Below are 10619 nucleotides of genomic sequence, written 5' to 3' on the forward strand. Positions count from 1 at the left end.
GTTTGTATAATGTTTGTATAATGTGTGTTTAATGTCTTCAGGATCTGCTGCAGCTGCAGTACGAAGACGTGGCCGTGATGAAGATGTTCGACAAAGCCAAAATCAACGTCAACCTGCTCATCTTCCTCCTCAACAAGAAGTTCTTCAAGAAATGAAGTCCTGCTCTTCTTCTACTCTCCTATCTCTGGTTTTATATCTACAACAGAGTGACCCATCCTCTCTACACTCCTATCTCTGGTTTAATATCTACAACAGAGTGACCCATCCTCTCTACACTCCTATCTCTGGTTTAATATCTACAACAGAGTGACCCATCCTCTCTACACTCCTATCTCTGGTTTTATATCTACAACAGAGTGACCCATCCTCTCTACACTCCTATCTCTGGTTTAATATCTACAACAGAGTGACCCATCCTCTCTACACTCCTATCTCTGGTTTAATATCTACAACAGAGTGACCCATCCTCTCTACACTCCTATCTCTGGTTTTATATCTACAACAGAGTGACCCATCCTCTCTACACTCCTATCTCTGGTTATATATCTACAACAGAGTGATCCATCCTCTCTACACTCCTATCTCTGGTTATATATCTACAACAGAGTGATCCATCCTCTCTACACTCCTATCTCTGGTTTAATATCTACAACAGAGTGACCCATCCTCTCTACTCTCCTATCTCTGGTTTAATATCTACAACAGAGTGACCCATCCTCTCTACACTCCTATCTCTGGTTTTATATCTACAACAGTGACCCATCCTCTCTACACTCCTATCTCTGGTTTTGTATGCTACTACATCATATTTTTATATATATCATAACTAACTAACCAATCAGCTAAGCTTTATTGACATGTTATTGCTGCATTATTGCACATTTTAATAAGGGAACCAAATAGTTAAATAATCATGAGACATGGTTGGTGTTGGGCATCTTCTCTACACTCCTATCTCTGCTGTTATGTCACTACGTTATCTTTTATATATATTATATATCTATCTCTATATACGTCACTGTACTTGTGTTTGTCTCTCTCTCTCAACGTGTAGTTCTGCTTCCTGTCTGTGTTTTAATCTCACTAGAGTTTAAACAGAGTGAAGCATCTTCTCTACACTCCACTCTCTGTTTTTATTTCCTGCTAATCAGACAGAGTGAGACATCTTTCTGGCTCCTATCTCTGCTCAGGTTTATTATTAATAAACAGAAACCAGCTGATTATTTAAGAGATATCATGTACCTTCAACACTAGTGTTATTTTGTGTAGTTTGTTCGAGGCCATAAATCAAGAACCAGAATCTGAGTTATGATATGATCTTTTAGTTTAAATACATTTTAGAAAAGAAGCTGCTCTGATCTATAACTGTACATATTTTCTGTCACTTTCTGTTTTCTCTCTTTTACTTTTCTTGTTGAAGCGTGTTAATAATAATAAACTGAATTTCTGTAGCGCTTTTCACAGACTCAACGTGTTTTGACTTCATTAAATATGTGAATATGTGAACATCTTTAGCTTTTGTTTGATTGGTCCATTGATAAAGATCAGGGCTGTTGGAGCCATTACACCACTTAGTTTGATTTGGTTTATATATCACGTTGGTTATGATAATTAATCAGCAGTTTAATGTTTATATACCATGTTGGTTATGATAATTAATCAGCAGTTTTATGTTAATATACCACATTGGTTATGCTAATTAATCAGCAGTTTAATGTTAATATATCACGTTGGTTATGCTAATTAATCAGCAGTTTTATGTTTGAGCCCTGGCTGGAGCGTTACCTTTGGGAAGACATCCAGGCAATCTGCCAGAGATACACAGGTGTGTGGCTGGGGAGCAGACAGCTTTTATTTTAATGGAGAGTCTTTTACCAACTCCTACATTAGGCCAATGAGATTGGGGGATTATATTAGGCCAATGAGATTAGGGGATTATTGGCACGAAGAAGACACGTCCAATCCAGTTCTTCCCTGGTCCCACCTCATTGGCCTAACGTAGGAGTTAAGGTCAAAGTCTCTACTGGGGTCATGTGACATGATTCACTGTGTCCAGAGAGGGCTACGATTCAAACGCACTAAAGACCCAAACGAAAATACATTTTAAGACAATTTATTTTACATTTCAGGGTGTAAGTGTGTGTGGTGTCTCTCCTGGACAATAAAAACACAGTAATAAGTGTAACAAAGCTATCGATAACTTTCATCAGTTAATCTGCCAGATGTCTTCTTGAGGAACATCGTCAGAGGAGGAGGGGGGGTCAGATGGAGGAGGGGGGCCAGATGGAGGAGGAGGGTCAGATGGAGGAGGGGGGTCAGATGGAGGAGGGGGGTCAGATGGAGGAGGGGGTCAGATGGAGGAGGGGGTCAGGATGGAGGAGTGTGTTTCTGGTCCGGTGTACCACCTTAAATCAGTGTGAGTTTATGCATTCATCATTATGACACATTCATCATTATGACACATTCATCATTATGACACATTCTGGAAAGGTAAAGAGAAGCTGACATCTTCTGATGGAAATCTTGTGGTTTGATTCTATTTTTATAGTTTTCATTCTCTTCATATGATCATATTAATCTGCTGTATGTCTCGTTAGTGTTGAGCTCTGACTGTCAGACTGTAAAACATGTTGAGCTGCTTTAATGTGAGAAAAGTGCTGAGTCATGAATCCGCTCATAGCTCCTCCAAATAATAAGAAACACGAGACCACACGTTGTTAAGAGTTGAACTGTTTTATTCAACAGGATTTATTCATCAGGTAGTAATAGATTACTCTGATACATCAGGTAGTAACAGATTACTCTGGTACATCAGGTAGTAATAGATTACTCTGATTCATCAGGTAGTAATAGATTACTCTGGTTCATCAGGTAGTAACAGATTACTCTGGTACATCAGGTAGTAATAGATTACTCTGGTACATCAGGTAGTAACAGATTACTCTGGTTCATCAGGTAGTAATAGATTACTCTGATTCATCAGGTAGTTGTTAAATCTTAATCCCTAAATTTTACAAAGTGAAAAGGTTCACTGTTATTACATTTAACTTGAATGTACACCTTTTTTATTGGTGTACTCTTGTACTTACAGGGATATTTACCTTTACCTTCTGAGCAGAGAACAACATTGAATTTGTTGTTGCTTTCATACGTTTCACCACCAATGTTCGTTCCTTCACTCCCACAGACAAGTGTGACTGTGGTGATATCCGCTTTGATAAAGGTATTTGTCGGCTTACAATTGCCATCGTTTTCCTTGAATATTTCATCTTTCATCTCCTTGTTGCAGCCGTTATCGTTCATGCCCACTTTGATGTGCTGTCTTTCAAACAGTGTAAGAGCATCCACACAGAGCATGGTAGCAGAGATCAGCAGAAGACCGGCAAAGATAGAGATCTTCATGTTGATCTGGAGAACACAGTTATAAAAGCTGTTAGAGACTTTACTCTGACATATCTAACATCTCTTTATATTATCATATAAAAGCTGTTAGAGACTTTACTCTGACATATCTAACATCTCTTTATATTATCATATAAAAGCTGTTAGAGACTTTACTCTGACATATCTAACATCTCTTTATATTATCATATAAAAGCTGTTATAGACTTTACTCTGACATATCTAACATCTCTTTATATTATCATATTAAAGCTGTTAGAGACTTTACTCTGACATATCTACCATCTCTTTATATTATCATATTAAAGCTGTTATAGACTTTACTCTGACATATCTAACATCTCTTTATATTATCATATTAAAGCTGTTATAGACTTTACTCTGACATATCTAACATCTCTTTATATTATCATATTAAAGCTGTTAGAGACTTTACTCTGACATATCTACCATCTCTTTATATTATCATATTAAAGCTGTTAGAGACTTTACTCTGACATATCTACCATCTCTTTATATTATCATATTAAAGCTGTTAGAGACTTTACTCTGACATATCTACCATCTCTTTATATTATCATATAAAAGCTGTTAGAGACTTTACTCTGACACATCTAACATCTCTTTATATTATCATATAAAAGCTGTTAGAGACTTTACTCTGACATATCTAACATCTCTTTATATTATCATATAAAAGCTGTTACAGACACTCAATCACTGACACACAGTCAACAGCCAATCAGGGATCAGTGAACCCTGCGACAATAAAGAATTTCTTATCTCATCAGGAGAGCAGCAGAAAGCAGCAGCACACACGGCAAAAGATAGAGATCTCTTTTCATTTATAAGCGAGCGCCAAAAGCAGGGAAAAAAAGCGTCAAAACTTCGGAAAAAAAGAAGTAGAAACAAAACGACACACACTTTGAAAAATGGGTAAAAAAAAAGTGTCAAAAAGTTCATAGAAAACATCATCAAAAAGTTATAAAAATCATCGTCCTCAAAGCTGAAACAGAATCTACATCAAGCAGAGAAGTTTGAATGTTTTAGTGACAGAAAAAGAATTTCATTCTGTGCTGCCCCCTTGGACTTCTTATGTAACATTTGTTTGATTATAGTTATGACCAATATAGTGTGCACACACTACAATAACAGCACACATGATTAAATATGTTTCATATAAAGGTTCAGCAGATTTCTCTCTGTAGTAGAAGTCCATAAAGTCCTGATGCAGCGAGATTAAATTTGACAGACAAACCAAACAATAAAGTGAAAATATAAAACTTTTGAGTTTTTTTTCACGGCTTAAAGCGCCCATATTCTGCTCATTTTCAGGTTCATAACTGTATTTTAAAGTTGTACCAGAATAGGTTTACATGGTTTAATTTTCAAAAAACACCATATTTTTGTTGTACTGCACAGCTCTCTCTCACTGCTGCAGATCCTCTTTTATCCTGGTTTCTGTTTTAGCTACAGAGTGAGACCTCTTTTCATCTTCTTCTTCTGTACTATCTTTGATTGCACTCGCACATGCTCAGTAGCTCAGATGTAGCTCATGTCAGCTAGCTAACTCTAGAGACAGTAAAATAAAGCTGTTTCTCCAACTTTGGTCAGTTCCAAGGCAGGATCAGCTGGGAGACTTCTTCTAAACCAGGGCGCACATGGAAGTAGTTCTTTTGGAGATTATGGTGAACTTGTGTGTGTTGTAGCAGTGCTTTGCTACTGAGAACGATGTAGCATGCTAGCGTTAGCATTAGCGTTAGCGTTAGCGTTAGCGTTAGCATGCTAATGCTAACGCTAACGCTACGAGCTAACGGTTGTGGTTAGCCAGCTCATTTCGGACTGTGACGTCACAGTCCGAGTCGATTTTGAACAGCTCACTAGGAGACTGAAGGCAGGACACATTCAGAAACCGTATCTCACTCAAAACAGCATGGATGGATTTTTTTCAAAGTTTTTCTGTGTGTGGAAGCACCAGAGACACAAAAGAACACCCCAAATCCCAGAAAAAGTGTTTTTTTTCATAATATGGGCACTTTAAAGAGAATCAGAATCACAGTTTAAATGTGTTAAAGAGAGAATAATAATATAAAGTATGTTTACCTGAATGACAGGAGAGAGATGAGTTCTAGAGTCAGCAGCAGGAGAGATACCTGGAATATCACGATAACAAACACTACATTATATCGTATTTAAGTATATTACATCAAATTTAACTACATAACATCACATTTCACTACGTTACATCACGGTTAACTAAAAAAGTGGCAACAACAGCAGGATAAAGTGTAAAAAGGTCAAAAAAGTGCCAGAAAAAGTGTGAAGAAGGTCAATAATAGAACATAATTCTATGTGATATCACAGTTAACTTCAAGGTTCTTCAGAAAGGGTTAACAACGTGTCAAAAATGCAACAAAAACGTCAACAAAAATGTCAAAGAGTGACAAACCACAGAAATGACAAACCTTGAAAAATACATTGGAAAAAGTGGCAAAAGGTGACTGAAAAGTCAACAAACAAGTTGACAAAAACATTGAAAAGAAAAAGTGACAAAGACTAATGTTATGAGCCAGAGTCTTTAGTTTTCTCTTACCGTAGAGTTGGTGGAGAAAGATCAGGTGTGAAGGAGTTGCTGTTCTTTGTTCGAACTGGTTTCCAGTTAAAAAGATTGAATGTTAAAATCTAAACTGCACAAAGTCTGAAGATGAAGAAGAAGAGCAGAACTCTGACACGATGAAAATCTGAAGAATGTTCAGACAGAGAAATGTAATAATCTGCAGTCTTATATCCTCCCACAGAGAGGGGTTGTCTCTGAAACAAACAGCTGAATATCATCTCCATATACGGTAAACATTCAGCTACAGGTTCAGGTGTTACACCCACTGGTCCTAATTTAAATAAACACGTTACTGACGGTTAAAGACTAACGTGGAAAACCAAAAAGAGGAAGTTAAGATGTTGTTTTCACACTTTAAGATGTTTTCACACGTTGCTCCGATGCAGCTTACTGTAAATGATGACCTACAAAAATAGAAGAAACATTAACTTAGAAAAATACTTTTTTAAATTAAAAATTATACTTTCTTATATTATGAAACACAATACTGAGGCAGTTTCTATAGAACTGGTTGCAGGTATACATGCACACAAACACACAAATACACACACATACACACACAAATGCGCACACACACATGCGCACACACATACACACGTACATACGCACACACATACACACGCACCTGCACATGCAAATGCACATGCACATGCACACACACACACACACACACACACACACACACACACACACACACACACACACACACACACACACACACACACACCTCTAATGCACTTCTTGTAAGTCAAACTCCACATTTTCAAATCTACAGATATAATTTATCTGGAAGTTAACCTGGGTTACACTCCTCTTCTGTACCTTCTCTCCTAACCCCTCAGATTATGGCCCAATGAATTCAAACTAAGCCTTTAAAACACCAAAGTCCCTCAATACAACTAACTGAGCGATGGAGGCAGCAACTCCCATCATGCTCTAGGTGGTTAAATTGTTGTTATTGTCAAAGGAGTCTGGTGTCTTTGAAGAGAGCAAAGATAATGTCTTCAGTTCCTGGTTGTAAAGGGCTGTCTGACAGCAAGGTAAAGCCCTCAAAATATTCTAAATACAGCATACACTTAAAGGGATACCTGTCTGATTTTTAACCAGCTTTGTGTCATGGCAGTTTGTGCAGATGAACGGTTTCCTCCACTTTTGCGCTGGGCCAAACAACGCGACTAACTGAAGAAGGAAGAGCAGGGCTACATTTAAGTAGTGGCTCTAAGCTTTCAATACATTTGGTTAAACCGGGTCAATCCTGTGTTGAAACTAAGAAGAAGCTGTTAAAACAAATAAGTAGAAAGTCTGAATGTTTTTCAAGTGTCTCATATTGAGGAACTGCTGCTTTGAGTTCCTGTTTCTCAGAATCAGGCTGGTTCACTTTTCTAAAAACAATCATGATGGCTAGTTTAGTTTAATGTTTTCAGACAGGGTTAGTTGTAGTTTGTGTCCCTGGAGTCCTACTTATGGGGACCGCAGTTTTAACCCCAAAACACAATCCTTCTTCTAAACAAGTCTTTTTGGTGTCTAATCCTAATTGTCGTCACCGCATGAAGATCAACAAACACTAAACACTAGAAAAACTCAGAGGTCCCCACAAACACTAGAAAAACTCAGAGGTCCCCATAAACACTAAACACTAGAAACACCCAGAGGTCCCTACAAGCACTAGAAACACTCAATTCAATTTTATTTATAGTATCAAATCATAACAAGAGTTATCTCGAGACACTTTACAGATAGAGTAGGTCTAGACCACACTCTATAATTTACAAAGCCCCAACAATTACAGTAATTCCCTCAAGAGCAAGCAGTGCGACAGTGGCGAGGAAAAACTCCCTCTTGGGAAGAAACCTGGGACAGACCCAGGCTCTTGGTAGGCGGTGTCTGACGGGCCGGTTGGGGATATGATGAACAGTGGCGATAATAGTCACATTAATAATGGAACAGTGACTTCAAATGGTAGTCGTAGTAGTTCATGTCATATCAGGGCGCTGCAGGGCGTTACAGGATGTAGCATGGCCCAGCAGAGCATGGATGGACGTAACAGGAAGAAGCAGAGTTCAGCAGGAAACAGCAGGGTTTAGCAGGAAGCAGCAGGGTTCAGCAGGAAGCAGCAGGGTTCAGCAGGAAGCGGCAGGATTCAGCAGAAAGCAGCAGGGTTCAGCAGGGTTCAGCAGGAAGCAGCAGGGTTCAGCGGGAAGCAGCAGGGTTCAGCAGGAAGCAGCAGGGTTCAGCAGGAAGCTGCAGGGTTCAGCAGGAAGCAGCAGGGTTCAGCAGGAAGCAGCAGGGTTCAGCAGGAAGCTGCAGGGTTCAGCAGGAAGCAGCAGGGTTCAGCAGGGTTCAGCAGGAAGCAGCAGGGTTCAGCAGGAAGCAGCAGGGTTCAGCAGGGTTCAGCAGAAAGCAGCAGGAAGCAGCAGGGTTCAGCAGGAAGCTGCCAGGTTCAGCAGGAAGCAGCAGGGTTCAGCAGAAAGCAGCAGGACGCAGCAGGGTTCAGCAGGAAGCAGCAGGGTTCAGCAGGACGCAGCAGGGTTCAGCAGGGTTCAGCAGGAAGCAGCACGGTTCAGCAGGAAGCTGCAGGGTTCAGCAGGAAGCTGCAGGGTTCAGCAGGACGCAGCAGGGTTCAGCAGGGTTCAGCAGGAAGCAGCACGGTTCAGCAGGAAGCTGCAGGGTTCAGCAGGAAGCAGCAGGGTTCAGCAGGAAGCAGCAGGGTTCAGCAGGAAGCTGCAGGGTTCAGCAGGAAGCAGCAGGGTTCAGCAGGAAGCAGCAGGGTTCAGCAGGGTTCAGCAGGAAGCAGCAGGGTTCAGCAGGAAGCAGCAGGGTTCAGCAGCGTTCAGCAGAAAGCAGCAGGAAGCAGCAGGGTTCAGCAGGAAGCTGCCAGGTTCAGCAGGAAGCAGCAGGGTTCAGCAGAAAGCAGCAGGACGCAGCAGGGTTCAGCAGGAAGCAGCAGGGTTCAGCAGGACGCAGCAGGGTTCAGCAGGGTTCAGCAGGAAGCAGCACGGTTCAGCAGGAAGATGCAGGGTTCAGCAGGAAGCTGCAGGGTTCAGCAGGACGCAGCAGGGTTCAGCAGGGTTCAGCAGGAAGCAGCACGGTTCAGCAGGAAGCTGCAGGGTTCAGCAGGAAGTAGCAGGGTTCAGCAGGAAGCAGCAGGGTTCAGCAGGAAGCAGCAGGGTTCAGCAGGAAGCTGCAGGGTTCAGCAGGAAGCAGCAGGGTTCAGCAGGAAGCAGCAGGGTTCAGCAGGGTTCAGCAGGAAGCAGCACGGTTCAGCAGGAAGCTGCAGGGTTCAGCAGGAAGCAGCAGGGTTCAGCAGGAAGCAGCAGGGTTCAGCAGGAAGCTGCAGGGTTCAGCAGGAAGCAGCAGGAAGCAGCAGGAAGCAGCAGGGTTCAGGAGGAAGCAGCATGACGTTGCAGGGCACCGCTGAGCTCAGCAGGGAGTGCAGCAGGACCACGGCGACAGCTGCAACCAGGATCTTGGTGCCAACCTTCTCCAAGGAAATACGCTGGGGGAAAAAACATAAGGACTCCGGGGAGTAAACTCCCCAGAAGCTAGGATTAATAACAAGCATTTCTGGGACGCACACAAATGGTAATAGAAAGGGAGAGGAGAGAGCAGCTCAGTGTGTCAAAGGAACAAAAAACAAAAACTGAATTAAAAGTAAATGGAGTTACCAGTACTAACAATTCAACTATTGCAAATTAATTTAATAACTATTTTGTTCAGTCAGTGGAGGAGCTTGCAGAGAATTTTGAACAAGCAACCCTATCACAGACCACAAAGTATGAGCCATCAAAGCTTTTCCAAATTAAGGAGGTTAGTCAGGATAAAGTACATAAAATAATTAACAAACTAAATAAGTCTAAGGCAAAGGATGTGTTTGGGTTGGACACTGCCTTCATTAGAACTGACTGTTCTGCCTTGGTTAAACCGGTAACCCACTTGGTAAATCTTTCCATAAGAATGGGTAAATTCCCACAAAGTTGGAAACAAGCTAAGCATTACCCCAATTTTTAAGGCTGGTGCAAAGGACCAAGCAGTCAATTATAGGCCAATTTCAATACTGCCTGCTCTTTCCAAAATTTTAGAAAAGATTATCACAGAACAGCTAATAGAGCATCTTGAAAGTAATAAACTTATCAACTCCAAACAGCTTGGATTTAGACAAGGGTACTCTACAGAAATGGCTAACTGCTACCTTACCGAGAACATTAAGAGTAAGTTGGACAAGGGTAATGTTGTGGGAGCTGTGTTTATAGACCTAAAAAAGGCCTTTGACACCATGAACCACAACATACTCCTGAATAAACTCACCACCTTCAACTTCTCTGAACATGCTATCGGTTGGGTTGCATAATATCTGCAGCATAGAGAGCAACGTGTTAAAATAAAAACTGAACTCTCAACATCACTAAAATCCACAATGGGTATCCCACAGGGTTCCATCTTGGGGCCTCTGCTCTTTAGTTTATATATAAACGATTTACCAACATGCTTTTACCAACATCTTAGCCTTTGGGCTACAATCTGGCACTTTTACGTGTACTACTGTACATGTTCATTAAATGTGCATTGTCCTGAAATAAATAAATAAAATAAATAAATAAAT

General features: G+C 40.9%; 1 long non-coding RNA gene across 1 annotated transcript; it reads right to left on the reverse strand.

The window, feature by feature from the left end:
* Nucleotides 1-2946: 2946 nt before the first annotated feature.
* Nucleotides 2947-6140, reverse strand: LOC120562371. The gene is made up of 3 exons (XR_005639761.1): nucleotides 5996-6140; nucleotides 5506-5555; nucleotides 2947-3408 (listed from the first exon to the last, which is right to left on the reverse strand). It is a non-coding gene; the product is annotated as an uncharacterized LOC120562371 (long non-coding RNA).
* Nucleotides 6141-10619: the final 4479 nt, after the last annotated feature.

The sequence above is a fragment of the Perca fluviatilis genome, chromosome 7 (genome assembly GCF_010015445.1).
Source record: "Perca fluviatilis chromosome 7, GENO_Pfluv_1.0, whole genome shotgun sequence".
Lineage (NCBI taxonomy): Eukaryota > Metazoa > Chordata > Actinopteri > Perciformes > Percidae > Perca > Perca fluviatilis.